Below are 14,399 nucleotides of genomic sequence, written 5' to 3'. Positions count from 1 at the left end.
TAGCCCATGGACATCTTGTGTTGTATCAGGGTGTGTGCGTGTGTGTGTGTGTGTGTGTGCGTGCGTGCGTGCGTGCGCACGTGTTTATGTGTGTGTTTTCCTAGTATAACTGCATTTCCCCTGCTACTGACTCCAGACTTACCCAGGGACCGTTGATATGTTTAGATACACAAGGCATGATAATATTCTCCTCTCTAATTGCCCTCTGCTTTCTCCATGATAATTCTTCAAGGTCAGATTGGTCAGGAGCATGTGCTATTTTGATCCTTTTCCTCCAGACAAACAGAAAGGTGTAATTGGTTCGCACTCAAAACAATGTCGCATGAAACTTATTTTTTATTTGATTTTTTCCACTGCATCAGGGATAGTGTACACATACATTTGGGCTTTAAAGCCTTCTTCAGTGTGTAGGTACAATTGTATTTTTATTCAAAACAGCATTTGTAAAGAACTACTGATGAACAGCAGGTGCTTCTAATTAGGGTTGCCACTCATCTGCCAATCAGGGATGTGGCTTTTCTGGTCTACCTGTATACAAATTAGTCACAAAGAAATATAAAATTATAGGGTATAGGAGCAGGCACAAAAAGCAACTCACGAGTCAACCGCCCCAGGTGTCCGCTCACCTGAGTACATCATATCAATGAATGAGATAGCCTACCACAAAGGACATCAGGCACAGCCGTTCATAAATATGTAGAGCCATCTCATAAACGATATGCAAAATCTGATCCTATTCTTCCAACCAGAGAGAGGGAGTGAGAGAGGGAGTGAGAGAGAGAGAGTGAGAGAGAGTGATAGTGAGAGAGAAAGAGAGTGTGGGACAGAGAGAGAGCGATAGAGAGTGAGAGTGGGAGAGAGAGAGAGAGAAAGAGAGGGGGAGAGAGAGAGAGAGAGAGCGAGAGAGAGCGAGAGAGAGAGAGAGAAAGTATGAGAGAGAGAGAAAGAGTGACCATCCCCATCCTTATTAAGGCGCCGGCATGCTTCAGTTCAGCTGGCGGCTAGCCAAAGTCGGCTCGGCGAACTGAACTAGTGTGCTCACATACTCTCTTAAAATACTTTCACTTGAAAAACTAGAAAAAAGTGGCAGAAGTACTGTTTGTCCTTATAGAGACGCTATAGGTAGTATACGCTTCCTCAAAATAGTCAGATTTAATCTAAGATAACTCAAGAAATCTGTAGTTGATTTTGACGTTTTTGAAGAGGAGATCTTAGTAGCACAATTTTTCATCGAACTAACATGTTTGGTGCAGTACTTATAAATGAAAAATGTGCATGAAAATGAGTTGTCTCTCATTGAATAACAACCAAGACTGAAGAATTCCTACTGTTGACTGTTGACCATATGGAACCTCCGTAGACTTCGCCTACCGACTTCGGCTTGCCTCAAGAAAAAACGTTTTGTGCCCGAACAACCCGGAAAAACCCCAAACAACAAAAACGTACACATACATTTGGGCTTTAAAGCCTTCTTCAGTGTGTAGGTACAATTTTATTTTCATTCAAAACAGCATTTGTAAAGAACAACTGATGAACAGCAGGTGCTTCTAATTAGGGTTGCCACTCATCTGCCAATCAGGGATACATTATTGAGATCAACTGGGAAGTCAGAGTCAAAATCATAATGGGAATAGTGCTTAAGGTCTCTGCCGTCACATTAGTTTTGCCTGTGTGTACTGTAACAACCATATCACGTCCTTAGCTGTAGCATATGTCTTAAAACTAGTAAGGGGTATATCTAGCTAATATCTCCCTGTCACGCCCTGACCATAGAGAGCTTTTTATTCTCTATAGGTCGGGTTGTGATTAAGGGTGGGTTATCTAGGTGAATTATATTTCTATGTTGGCCTGGTATGGTTCCCAATCAGAGGCAGCTGTTTATCGTTGTCTCTGATTGGGGATCATATTTAGGCAGCCATTTCCCCATTGTGCTTTGTGGGATCTTGACTATGCATAGTAGCCTGTGAGCATTATATTAGCTTCACGTTTCGTTTGTTCGCTTTATTGTTTTGTTCTTTGAGTTTTCTCTTCCTAATAAAAGAGATGGAAACATACCACGCTGCATCTTGGTCCAATCATTATGACAAACGTGATACTCCCTTAAGTCAGCTCACTACTCACTGATCCATGAAGCTAGTGCTCATTATACTGTGTGTGTGCACGACAGGCCATTAAGATTTTTTTTAATATGCAGAATCTATCTTAATTGCACTAAATCCTTCACTCCATCTCTTGATAAGATATTGATATCCAAACTGCATAATATGAATGGCTTAGGGCCCTCATCAGAAAAGGAAGAATGTGTCTTCATTTATATTGAATAATGTAGCTTTCCTCAATTTTAAATTGAACCTTTATTTAACTAGGAAAGTCAGTTAAGAACTAAATCTTATTTACAATGACGGGCTACCGGGGAACAATGGGTTAACTGCCTTGTTCAGGGGCAGAACAACAGATGTTTTACCTTGTCAGCTCGTAGATTCAATCCAGCAACCTTTCGGTTACTGGCCCAACGCTCTAACCACTAGGAAACCTGTCGCCCCAAATGATTCAAGGTTCTTCTCCTGTGAACGTAATTAGAGTTTAATGGCAGTTTATTTAAATGCAGCTTTCAGTGATGGTTTTAAAATGTTAAACCCTAGCCTTAACCCTAAACCTTTTTTCTCTATCTTCCTTAAAACCTCTCTAGGATCGTTCGGGACAGCCAGTGAAATTACAGGGCGCCAAATTCAAACAACAGAAATCTCATAATTAAAATTCCTCAAACATACAAGTATTATACACAATTTTAAAGATAAACCTCTTGTTAATCCAGCCACAGTGTCTGATTTCAAAAAAGCTTTACGGTGAAAGCATACCATGCGATTATGTTAGGTCAGCGCCTAGTAACAAAAAACAGTCATTTTCCAGCCAAAGAGAGGAGTCACAAAAAGCAGAAATAGAGATAAAATGAATCACTAACCTTTGATGATCTTCATCAGATCGCACTCATAGGACTTCATGTTACACAATACATGTATGTTTTGTTCGATAAAGTTCATATTTATATCCAAAAATCTCAGTTTACAACAAATCTCAGCGTTATGTTCAGTAATGTTTTGCCTCCAAAACATCCGGTGAATTTGCAGAGAGCCACATCAATTTACAGAAATATTCATCATAAACTTTGATGAAAGATACAAGTGTTATGCATAGGATTAAAGATAAACTTCTCCTTAACCTGTTTGGCGTGCAAGCCCGACGTCGGTACACTTATGACAACAGCCAGCTCAAAGTGCAGGGCGCGAAATTCAAAATATATATTTTTTTAATATTTAACTGTCACACATTAACAAGTCCAATACAGCATATGAAAGGTACACATCTTGTGAATCAAGCCAACATGTCCGATTTTTAAAATGTTTTACAGGGAAGACAAAATATGTAAATCTATTAGCTAACCACGTTAGCAAAAGACACCACTTTTTTTACTCCAACAGTTTTTAACTCCATCAGTAGCTATCACAAATTCGACCAAATAAAGATATAAATAGCCACTAACCAAGAAACAACTTCATCAGATGACAGTCTGATAACATATTTATTGTATAGCATATGTTTTGTTAGAAAAATCTGCATATTTCAGGTATAAATCATAGTTTACATTTCAGCTACAATCAGAAATTGCACCGAAAGCAGCCATAATATTTACAGACACCAACGTCAAATACCTAATTACTCATCATAAAACATTTCTGAAAAATACATAGTGTACAGCAATTGAAAGACAGGCATCTTGTGATTCCAGACAATATTTCCGATTTATTAAATGTTTTACAGCGGAAACAAAATGTAGCGTTATACTAGCGTAGCCACAATAGCCAGAAACACTTGGGCGCTGACGACCAGTTCACATGCACGACAGATATTAGAAATAGCATCATAAAATGTTTCTTACTTTTGGTGATCTTCCGTCAGAATGTTGGACAAGGTGTCCTTTGTCCAGAACAGTCGTTGTTTGGATCTGGAACGGCAAATATCCCTCTTCATTTAGCATGGGCACTTGCCAAGTGGCACGGATCTCTCCAACGTCAACAAAGTCAGAGAACGGAACACGGCAAAACTCCCGAAAAAATTTCAATAATCTGATTAAACTATATTGAAAAAACATACTTCACAATGATATGGTCACATGTATCAAATAAAATCCGAGCCGGAGATAGTAGTCGTCCATAACGGCAGCTAAACAGAAGGCAATCCCACTGTCCAACTGGCGCTGCCAAGAGTACCGGAAATGAGGGACACGTCATACAAAGAGCTTGTATTCCAATTCAGAACAAGATGAACACAACATTTCTTCTCTCACAGCCTCTTGACAACCAGGGGAAGGTCTATGAAGTGTACGTAGACTCTTACGTTTCATGCCCATGTATAGGCAGGAAGTTGAACAGAGCATCGATTTCAGACATTCCACTTCCTGGTCAGGAAATGTGCTGCAGAATGAGTTCTGTTTCACTCAGAGAAATAATTAAAACAGTTTTAGAAACTAGAGAGTGTTTTCTATCCAATAGTAATAATAATATGCATATTGTACGAGCAAGAATTGAGTACGAGGCCGTTTGAAATGGGCATCTTTTATCTGGCTACTCAATACTGCCCCTTGCAGGCATGCAACCGCTGTCAGATTTCAAAAAAGCTTTACGGCAAAAGCACACCATGCGATAATCTGAGTACAGCGCTCAGCCACCATACAGATACCCGCCAAGTTGTGGAGTCAACAAAAGTCAGAAATAGCATTATAAATATTCACTTACCTTTGATGATCTTCATCGGAATGCACTCCCAGGAATCCCAGTTCCACAACAAATGTTTGTCTTGTTTGATAAAGTCCATCTTTATGTACAAATACCTCCTTTTTGTTCGCACGTTTAGATCACTAATCCAAATGCACAAGGTACTAAGTCCAGACGAAAAGTCATAAAAGTTCCATTAAAGTTAGTAGAAACATGTCAAACAATGTATATAATCAATCTTTAGGATGTTTTTATCATAAATCTTCAATAATATTCCAACCGGACAATTCCGTTGTCAATAGAAAGGAAAGAGAACGACCGTCGCGCTCACGGCCACGCGTATGACTAAACTAAAGGCTTTAAGCCTGACCACTTCTTGAAACAGCTCTTATTCGCTCCCCTTTCACAATAGAAGCCTGAAACAACGTTCTAAAGACTGTTGACATCTAGTGGACGCCATAGGGAGTGCAATCTGACCCCATAGACACAGTATATTGGATAGGCAATCACTTGAAAAAACTACAAACCTCAGATTTCCCACTTCCTGGTTGAATTTTTCTCAGGTTTTCGCCTGCCATATGAGTTCTGTTATACTCACAGACATCATTCAAACAGTTTTTGAAATTTCAGAGTGTTTTCTATCCAAGTCTATTAATAATATGCATATCCTAGCTTCTAGGCCTGAGTAGCAGGCAGTTTACTCTTCTCAATTGGTGTTGTTTTTGTAATTGTTGCTGTTGTTGTCATCTGTGCTGCAGTGGAAGTTAATGTGAAGCCGGGGATGCCGTGTCTGTTTGTCTCTCTCACCCCCGGCGTCTCTCTTTTTCTGCTCTGTGGAGTCACCTTCCTTTAATCACGGAAGACCACGGACATCTCTCTCTCTTTCCTCTCCCTCTCTATCCTCTCTCTCTCTCGCGCTCTCTCTGCTCCTTGCTCTCTGCTCTTTATCTCAACCTACCTCCCTCTCCCCTTTCTCTGTCCCTCACTCCCTAAGTGCCTCTGTCTTTTACACAGGAGAAGATATTTCTTATGTTTAGTTCATTGTTCGTTGAGAAATCTTTGTGAACATACACTACATGACGAAAAGTATGTGGACACCTGCTTGTAGAACATCTCGTTCCAAATTTATGCGCATTAGTATGGAGTTGGTCCCCCTTTGCTTCTATAACAGCCTCCACTCTTCTGGGAAGGCTTTCCACTGGATGTTGGAATATTGCTGCGGGGACTTGCTTCCATCAGCCACAAGAGCATTAGTGAGGTCGGGCACTGATGTTTGGCGATTAAACCTGACTCGCAGCCGGCGTTCCAATTCATCCCAAAGGAGTTTGATGAGGTTGAGGTCAGGGCTCTGTGCAGGCCAGTCAAGTTCTTCCCCACCAATCTCGACAAACCATTTCTGTATGGACAGGAAAGTGTATCGTCATGCTGAAACAGGAAAGGGCCTTCCCTAAACTGTTGCCACAAAGTTGGAAGCACAGAATCATCTAGAATGTCATTGTATGCTGAAGCGTTAAGATGTCCCTTCACTGAAACTAAGAGGCCTAGCCCAAACTATGAAAAACAGCCCCAGACCATTATTCCTCCTCCACTAAACTTTACAGTTGGCACTATGCACTGGGGCAGGTACATTAGCATTCTCCTGGCATCCACCAAACTCAGATTTGTCTGTTGGACGAGTCCAATGGCGGCGAGCTTTACACCACTCCAGACGACACTTGGCATTGCGCATGGTGATCTTAGGCTTGTGTGTGGCTGCTCGGCCATGGAAACCCATGTCATGAAGCTCCCAACGAACAGTTATTGTGCTGATGTTGCTTCCAGAGGCCGTTTGGAACTCGGTAGTGAGTGTTGCAACTGAGGAATGACAATTTTTACGTGCAATGTGCTTCAGCACTCAGCGGTCCCATTCTGTGAACTAGTGTGGCATACCACTTTGCGGTTCAGCCGTTGATGCTCCTAGACGTTTCCACCTCACAATAGCAGCACTTACAGTTGACCAGGGCAGATGTAGCAGGGCAGAAACTTGACAAACTGACTTTTTGGAAAGGTGGCATCCTATGACGTTGTCACGTTGAAAGTCACTGAGCTCTTCAGTAAGGCCATTCTTCGGCCAATATTTGTCTATGGAGATTGCATGGCTGTGTGCTCCATTTTATACAACTGTCAGCAACGGGTGTGGCTCAAATAGCCAAATCCACTATTTGAAGAGGTGTCCACATACTTTTGTAAATCTAGTCATTTTATCCTTGCTGCATGCTTATGTGAGTATTTATGCCCTGGGCAATGGATTAATGGTTTTTGAATTTACAACTAAACTCTCTTATTTGTAGAGAGAGAATCACTGTTGCATGATATTATCTGGAGAGTGAGGCGGTATACTGCAATGCAGTGGTGATACTTTCAGTGATGGATATAATCTGATTGACCCTCTATGTGAGCTGGAAAACTATTCATTAACCATATCTAATCAGGTCACTGTGTCACCTGCAGGGAAAACATCAGCACTGTTCATTAGAGCACACAGTAGCAAAGCATTTTGCAGTTCTTACTTTTCGAATCAGCAGTATTCATTCTAGTCTCTCTACAATGCCCCTCATGTCCACTAGACTAACAAAGACTATCATATTTCCTTTGCTCCTGTTATGTAATAACACAGAGTTGATTAGTTCTATCCATTATGATACGGGACAGACAGATGCAGCCCGTCAGAGATGAACAATGAGGCTGACATGTTTGACTACGTCAGAATTCTCTATTTCCCGACAGCGTCCCTCTCCCCGTCTGTGTGCATCCATGATGCCAATGACATGGGTCCTTAGTCGGGGTTGTGTGTGTGTGTGTGTGTGTGTTTGTATGCGCCCGTGTGTTAATCATTTCATCATCTATATCCCTTCTATTTCTTTTTATTTTTTAATTTTTTTACAATCGGCTGACGTTATAGTTATCTGAAGAGCTCTGAACCATTTCTCTTGAAGGTAACTTGAACCAAACGTATTGAAGAGGGTATGTGTTTTGATCTATTAAAGAGAAATTCCACCTCTGTGTGTACATGGATCTCAAAATGCACAATTAGTAACCCTGTAACTACAAAGCCTTGTGTTTTTGTTGTTCTTTTTCTAAAGCAACCAACGGTGATACCAGTCTGGGTCTAATTAAGCTTTTCTAGAACGTATTTGGCTGTGGTGCCATTTGAACATTTCACCTCCCTTCCTTTTCTATTAGCAAGTCTATTAATGTCGTGCTCAGGGTTAAATGATAATCATCACACTCTCACATTTATGCCATCACTGGCAGAATTAAAAATACCCAGTCAGGAAGTGCCGCACTTCGCTTAATTAACCTTTGTCTACTACGCCATTAAAAAGTGTCAACCTCGCTGCTAAGCTGTCAGGTTTTTTTTTGCCTCCCTCGACACATGTTCAGTTGGAGCAGCAAGCTAAATTATGGTTCATTTCAGCTATACGCTAAAGGAGGATTTTATTGCCTCATGATTTACTTGATAATAATGTTAACCATACAGTGCTTGGTTACTGATGCTCAACATAACAGCGTCTACTGCTATATAATAGCATATATAAGCACTTGTAAACATTTATCGTAGTAATTACTAAGGGGGGAAAGCTTTCAGGAGGGATAATGTGTTTTTATGGTGTATCCCTTGACATTAGTGTCCATGGTGATGGGTGGAGGTGTACTAAATGCAGACTGAGGACTGGGGTGGCAGGTGGCAGGAGGTAGGAGACAGCTGGCACAGTGCCAGGCCCAGGAGGTGCCAGGGGGCCACCTCAAACTGTCATCATCTCTGTGGGGGTGGGGTTCCACCTCTGTTGTGTTCTGGGGGACATCTGACTCTCCTCCTCATCTTCTCTCCATCTTTCCCTCTCTCTCCCTCTCTGCTCACCTGTCTTGCCTGCCATCAAGAAGTGTTGCCAGGTGTTGTCACTGTCAGCTGATTGCCTGATGAGATCACTATGGACTGTCTATGATCTCAGATGTAGAGGTTTTGGGAGGTTTTAGATGCAAATATTATCATATCATAAAACCCTCAAGCTAAATGCACTGTAATCATTACTTTGTTATTCTCACATAGCCTGTGGGGGATTCAGCTACCAGCCCTCTCAGCTCTACTCTGATTGACAGCTCTGTCAGAGACTGAGTGACACACTGGTACTCACCTTATCATATCACTCTGATGATATCTGACAGATGTTAGCTAGCTGAATGACTCACGCGCACTACGTGCGGCAGGTAGCCTAGCAGTTAGAGCATTGGGCCAGTAAACAAAAGGTCGCTGGTTCAAATCCCCAACCTGGCAAGGTGTAAAATCTGTCAACATGCCCTTGAAGGCACTTAACCCTAAATGCTCCTGTATGTTGCTCTGGATAGAAACCTCTACTAAATGTACAACATGTAAGGATAACACAGTAGAGTGTCATGGTTACAGTGCATTCAGGGTTCTATGATATTGACAAATCAAAACATTAGCATGGATGCACAAAATAGTGTTTGCAGACCTCTGAGCAAGCAAGAACTGAGCAAGCAACTTTGCAGAAGATGTTTTAGAGAAGCATTTGAACTGCACCTGTAGCAGACGATATTGTCACGCGGGACTAGGTGGGTGAAGGAATCAGACGCAGAGAGTTCCACTTTCGAAAAGTGCTCTTTTACTATTGCACACAAAAAAATGAGTAAGCCCAAACATCCAGGGCGCAGCAAACAACTTGAATAACCCAAAACACAGGGTGCCAAGTAATTAGAAAAATTAATACACCTCTACCTAAAACACACACACGTAACATAAAGACAATCCCGCACAAAACAAGGGCGGGTCTACCTACTAAATATAGGGAAGCTCATTAACCGAAAACAGAAACACAGGTGAAACTAATAAGACAAAACAAACAGACAAACGAAAAAGGGATCGGTGGCGGCTAGTAGGACGGTGACGACGACCGCCGAGCACCGCCAGAACAGGCAGGGGAGCCAACTTCGGCGGAAGTCGTGACATATATAGTCAGGGGCTAATGCACTCATGTTCCTTTATCTCCTAAACAGCTACAGCAATGGCTATAGATTGTTTCCCAAGGGTTCATTGCCTTGCAGATATACATGCATAGCCAAACGTACCACATCCCTCCGAGGTTCCACCTCCAACCGATAGCCGTGGCAGAATTGAGAAAGGGACGTCCAAAATTGGTCCAATTCTCATTTTATATAGTGGCTTTTCTTTTCCATTGTATTCCATTATGGGAGGCTTGCTTTCGAGGCTCAATGGCCACTGATTTCCTGCCGGAGCCCATCAGATTCAATAGGTTATCCCCTCCTCTCTCCTCCAGATAACAGCCAAGCCCCTGCACGGGGCTTTTAAACACTATCTACCACCAGCATGGCCTGTCCACAGTAATCCATTTCAACCCCACTCCTCTCTCTCACCCTTCAACCCTGTTATTGATAAAGTGCTGCTGTTTTACACGAGACGCGAGGCCCAGAAAAACAGGTCTGAAGGGAAAAATATAGTTTTTTTGAAGATATTATAAGGTAGGGGAACATTTTATTTTATAAGGAGGGCCAAGATAATTTACTCTCAATTTCACAACTTTCCCACAACATATGTCAATGCATTACACCCTCGTGCACAGATTAAATATGTTTTTATAGCTTCTTTACAATGTGGGTTCTCTCTAATGTGCTACAGAGAGCATAAGGCCGGGGTCTCTAGCTTTTCATCAAATACAGCAGACCTTTATTAACATTTTGCACTGGCAGTCTAATTGGGCTTCCGTGGAGACTGGAGAGAGAGAGAGGCTGTAATCTAAGGTGTGTCAGTTCAGTGCCATATGAAATCCACTTGCCCCTTTGATGAAGAAGAGCCTGGAGGTTGACATCTAATATAAACTACTGTTCTGATCTGGGAAAGACCTGCAGGGGCAAGATTGTTTCAAATCGGTTAGAGCTAGAAACTCAAGCCTTTCGTTGCACCTGGGTTTACATATGGAAATCTGTGTACTCGAACTAATAAACTTGGATTCGATTTTTATTTGACTTTACCCAGGGCTCCACGGTAGTGTAGAGGAGGGGGAGGGGGTTACGGGATAGTTGTGGGAAAGTGTAAGGTATAAGAACTATCCTCAGCACCACTTTAAACTGTAGTCAAGTTTTTACAAATAATAACATTCAGCACAAGCTTGTCATCCGTGACAGGCAAATCTCATGCAAACTCTGTTACACAAAACGGGTCCTGTGGAGAGAGAATGTGACAGGGAGAGAGAGACAGAGACAGGCACGAGTGTAGAAGTTGTAGGGGGTGGAGGCTGGTTGAGGTGAGGTTGTCCAGTGCCAGCAGGGCTGTGTCTTGGAGCAGATAATGTTGTTTTCTGGTAGAGATGGAATAGATGTACCTGCCGCTAATCTGATTGTGGCCCTTTTATTCCCAGCAGCAGATTTATGTTGAATAATGGATGGTGGACCAGTCTACACAAAGCTACACAAAGCCCATGCCATGGTATACTGGCTCTCCCTCAGATGACATTGATTTGGCTTTAATACCCACAAATAATGATGGACTGGGCTCTGCATGGCGAGTGGTGGTGGGGACTAAATAGAAGGGGAGGCTGTAGAGCCTCTTAGGTCCTCCATCTGCTCTCCTATTGGTGTTTCTCTTGTTCTTGAACCAAAGAATACCACAGAAAGAATCCAATAACAGTATGGCCAATTGCCACTCAGACATCCATGGCAAAGGAACACCACATCTAATGCCGTCTGCCTGCTTGATGGTGGGTGGCCATTGCCGGCAGTCAGAGGAGTTGGGGCTGTGCCATGTTTGCACCCTGGCAGTGGAGCGGGTACGCAGGGGTAAAGATCTTTGATGATCAGTGAAAGCCCCCCCAGAGGAATGCCTTTCAACCTCTCACTCTTGTCGTAATGAGAGACGGTGGCAACACAGCGCATGCGGAAGCATTTGGGCTCAATGGCACGCTGTACAAAAGAGGTTCTGTATTCACCTCGTAGGAGCAAGCTGCACATCAATGGCACTCATTCAAAATAGCTCATTCAAGCTTTCCGCCCGCAGGCCATGCCTTTGTGCTTTTGTGCGTGTGTTACCTGTGCGTGTGTGCTCGAGTGCGTGTGTCTGTGTGTGTTTGCGGGGGGGGGGGGGGGGGATGTACTTTTATTTCCCCCTCTATTGTGGAGGCGGACCGCCAGGCTGCCTGGGGAAACCAGTGAGGCATCAAAGGACCGGGGCAATGTAGGTCACTCTTAGGGAAGATCTGATGCTTCATAGAGACAGGCCGTTCTGTTTATCCTCCTCCCTTACTACCCCATCCACCTCCTCCCTGAATTCACTTTAGCCCAGTCAGTCAAGCCACAACACCTCCAGGCAATCTCAACATGGTTGAGCCCCAGGCGAGGCAGTGTTTAACCTGGGAGGAAATGAATCATTACTGTAGATTTGCTTCTCGTTTCCTCCAAGCATGCCTAATGTTATTACTGCATGTTCCAGTTCCTCCCTTTCTCTCTCTCTCTCCCTCCCTCCCTCCCCCTCTCTCTCTCCCTCCCTCCCTCCCTCTCTCCCTCTCTCCCTACAACCCGCGCTTTTATTTCCTGAGATAGAAAGAGAGAGAGAACTAGGAAGTGAGAGAATACACTAGTCTATTCTCATGTCCCAGGGTGTCAGCTTTTAATTCTAATGACTTGATTTAATTCAGGATCTGATGACTAATGTCTGTCAAGCTGCCTGTGAATTTGATCGATGGAAAGCAGCTGTCGAGTCAGTGTGGGATGAATTTAAAGAGCACTTTTAACACTCAGCCTGGGAAACAAGGGCCCACTGTAATCCAAATTGCCAAGGAATATATCACTTTCTTTTCATGTGTGCACAGCAGTTGGTTGCACTAAAATGTAAAAAAAGAAATGGCTATATTTTTCCGTTGCATTTTTATCTCCTCTGGCAGCTGGCGGAGATGGAAGAGAGAGAGTAGAGAGAGAAAGGTTTTTCGTCAGTTCCATAAACTGTGTATTAGCATGCAGATTATTCTCTCCTCCCGTTCCTGATGACACGAGGCACACCAGTAAATGACATTGCTTTTGTTTCCCCGTCGTTGTTTTTATCCTCTTCCTCCAGACTCTATTTAACATGGAAAGTCTAAATCCAAAAACAAGCTGAATGAGCCTTAACAACAGCTGATAGATCTATGCCCTATCTTTATCAACTTTAGGTAAGACCCAGATGCAGACTGTATTGAAGTAACAACAGTTTATTACAACAGGGGAAGGCAAACGACAGGTCAAGGCAAGCAGGGGTCAATAATCCAGAGAGGGGGTAAAGGGTCAAGAACGGCAGGCAGTCTCAGGGTCAGGGCAGACAGAACTTTCAGAACCGAGAAGGACTAAAAACAGGCAGGACAGGGAAACAAACACTGGTAGGTTTTACGAACAAAACGAACTGGCAACAGACAGAGAAAACAAGGACATTTCTAAGTGACCCCAAACTTTTGAACGGAGGGGTAGGTCTCCATAGCCTTGGTCTCCGGACCCGACAGAGAGTACAGTCGTCCCCGGGGCAGAGTGGTGCCTGGGAGCAGATCAATCCCGCAGTCACATCCTGGAACAAGCTGCGTTGACTTCAGGCAGTGGGCGTGGCAGAACGGGCTCCAGCCCATGATGGCACCGGCAGACCAGTCAATGAGGGGATTGTGTCACTGGCGCCAGAAGAATCTCAACACCACGGGAACCTGAGGAGACTTAATGAGCAGGTACTGGATCGTCTCGCTGTTATTCCCTGACACACGTAGGTTGATGGGGTGGTATTGTGGGTGACCCGGCCAATAGAGCGCCCGTCCAGTGCTCTATTCTTGTTCTGAGAAATGAGGGGCTGAGTGGGGATATCCAGCTCAGTGGCCAGGGTAGCGTCCATAAAGCTCTCATCAGCCCCAGAGTTGATGAGTACCTAGAGAGAGTTTGACTGGTTCCCCCAAAGCAACATGGCATGAAAAGGAATGTGAGTAAGGGGAGAGGAAAAGTTCTCCGTATGGCCCACCAGAGTACCTGCTCCTACCGGTGAGCCTTGTCTTAGTGGACAGGTGGCGAAATGACCAGTAGTCCCGCAATACAGGCAACTCTTAGTATAGCCGTTCAGCCTGTATAACAGTTCAGCTAGAGACAGCCTCACTCTGCCTAGTTGCAAGGGGTCGGGAAGAGGTGAGTCATCAGTCTTCGGAGGTTCTCGTGGGAACTTGGGAAGCCTCGGGTTCTCTTGGCAACGGAGCCGATGGGGACTTCCCGGATACCTCTTGAGGTGAGGTGGAATCGACTCTCCTCTCCTTTCTTCGTTCCCGTAGTCGTCCATCGATCCGAATGGTCAAGGCGATGAGCAAGTCAAGATCTATTTGTAGTTCCCAGGCTGCAAGCTTGTCCTTATCTTCCTCCGATACTCCGTGTCGAACAGCGCTTCCGGGTTCCATGCACTCTCAGCTGCCAACGTGCGGAAATCCACCGCGTAGTGTGCCACACTACGGGAGTCTTGGCGTAGCTGGAGCATCTTGCGAGCAGCCTATCTCCCAGACAACGGAGAATCAAACACCTTCTGAACTTCCTCCACAAACACCTCCAGACTGAGGTATCCTTGAG

The sequence above is a fragment of the Salvelinus fontinalis genome, chromosome 2 (genome assembly GCF_029448725.1).
Source record: "Salvelinus fontinalis isolate EN_2023a chromosome 2, ASM2944872v1, whole genome shotgun sequence".
Lineage (NCBI taxonomy): Eukaryota > Metazoa > Chordata > Actinopteri > Salmoniformes > Salmonidae > Salvelinus > Salvelinus fontinalis.
Note: the sequence above shows the minus strand (reverse complement) of the source record.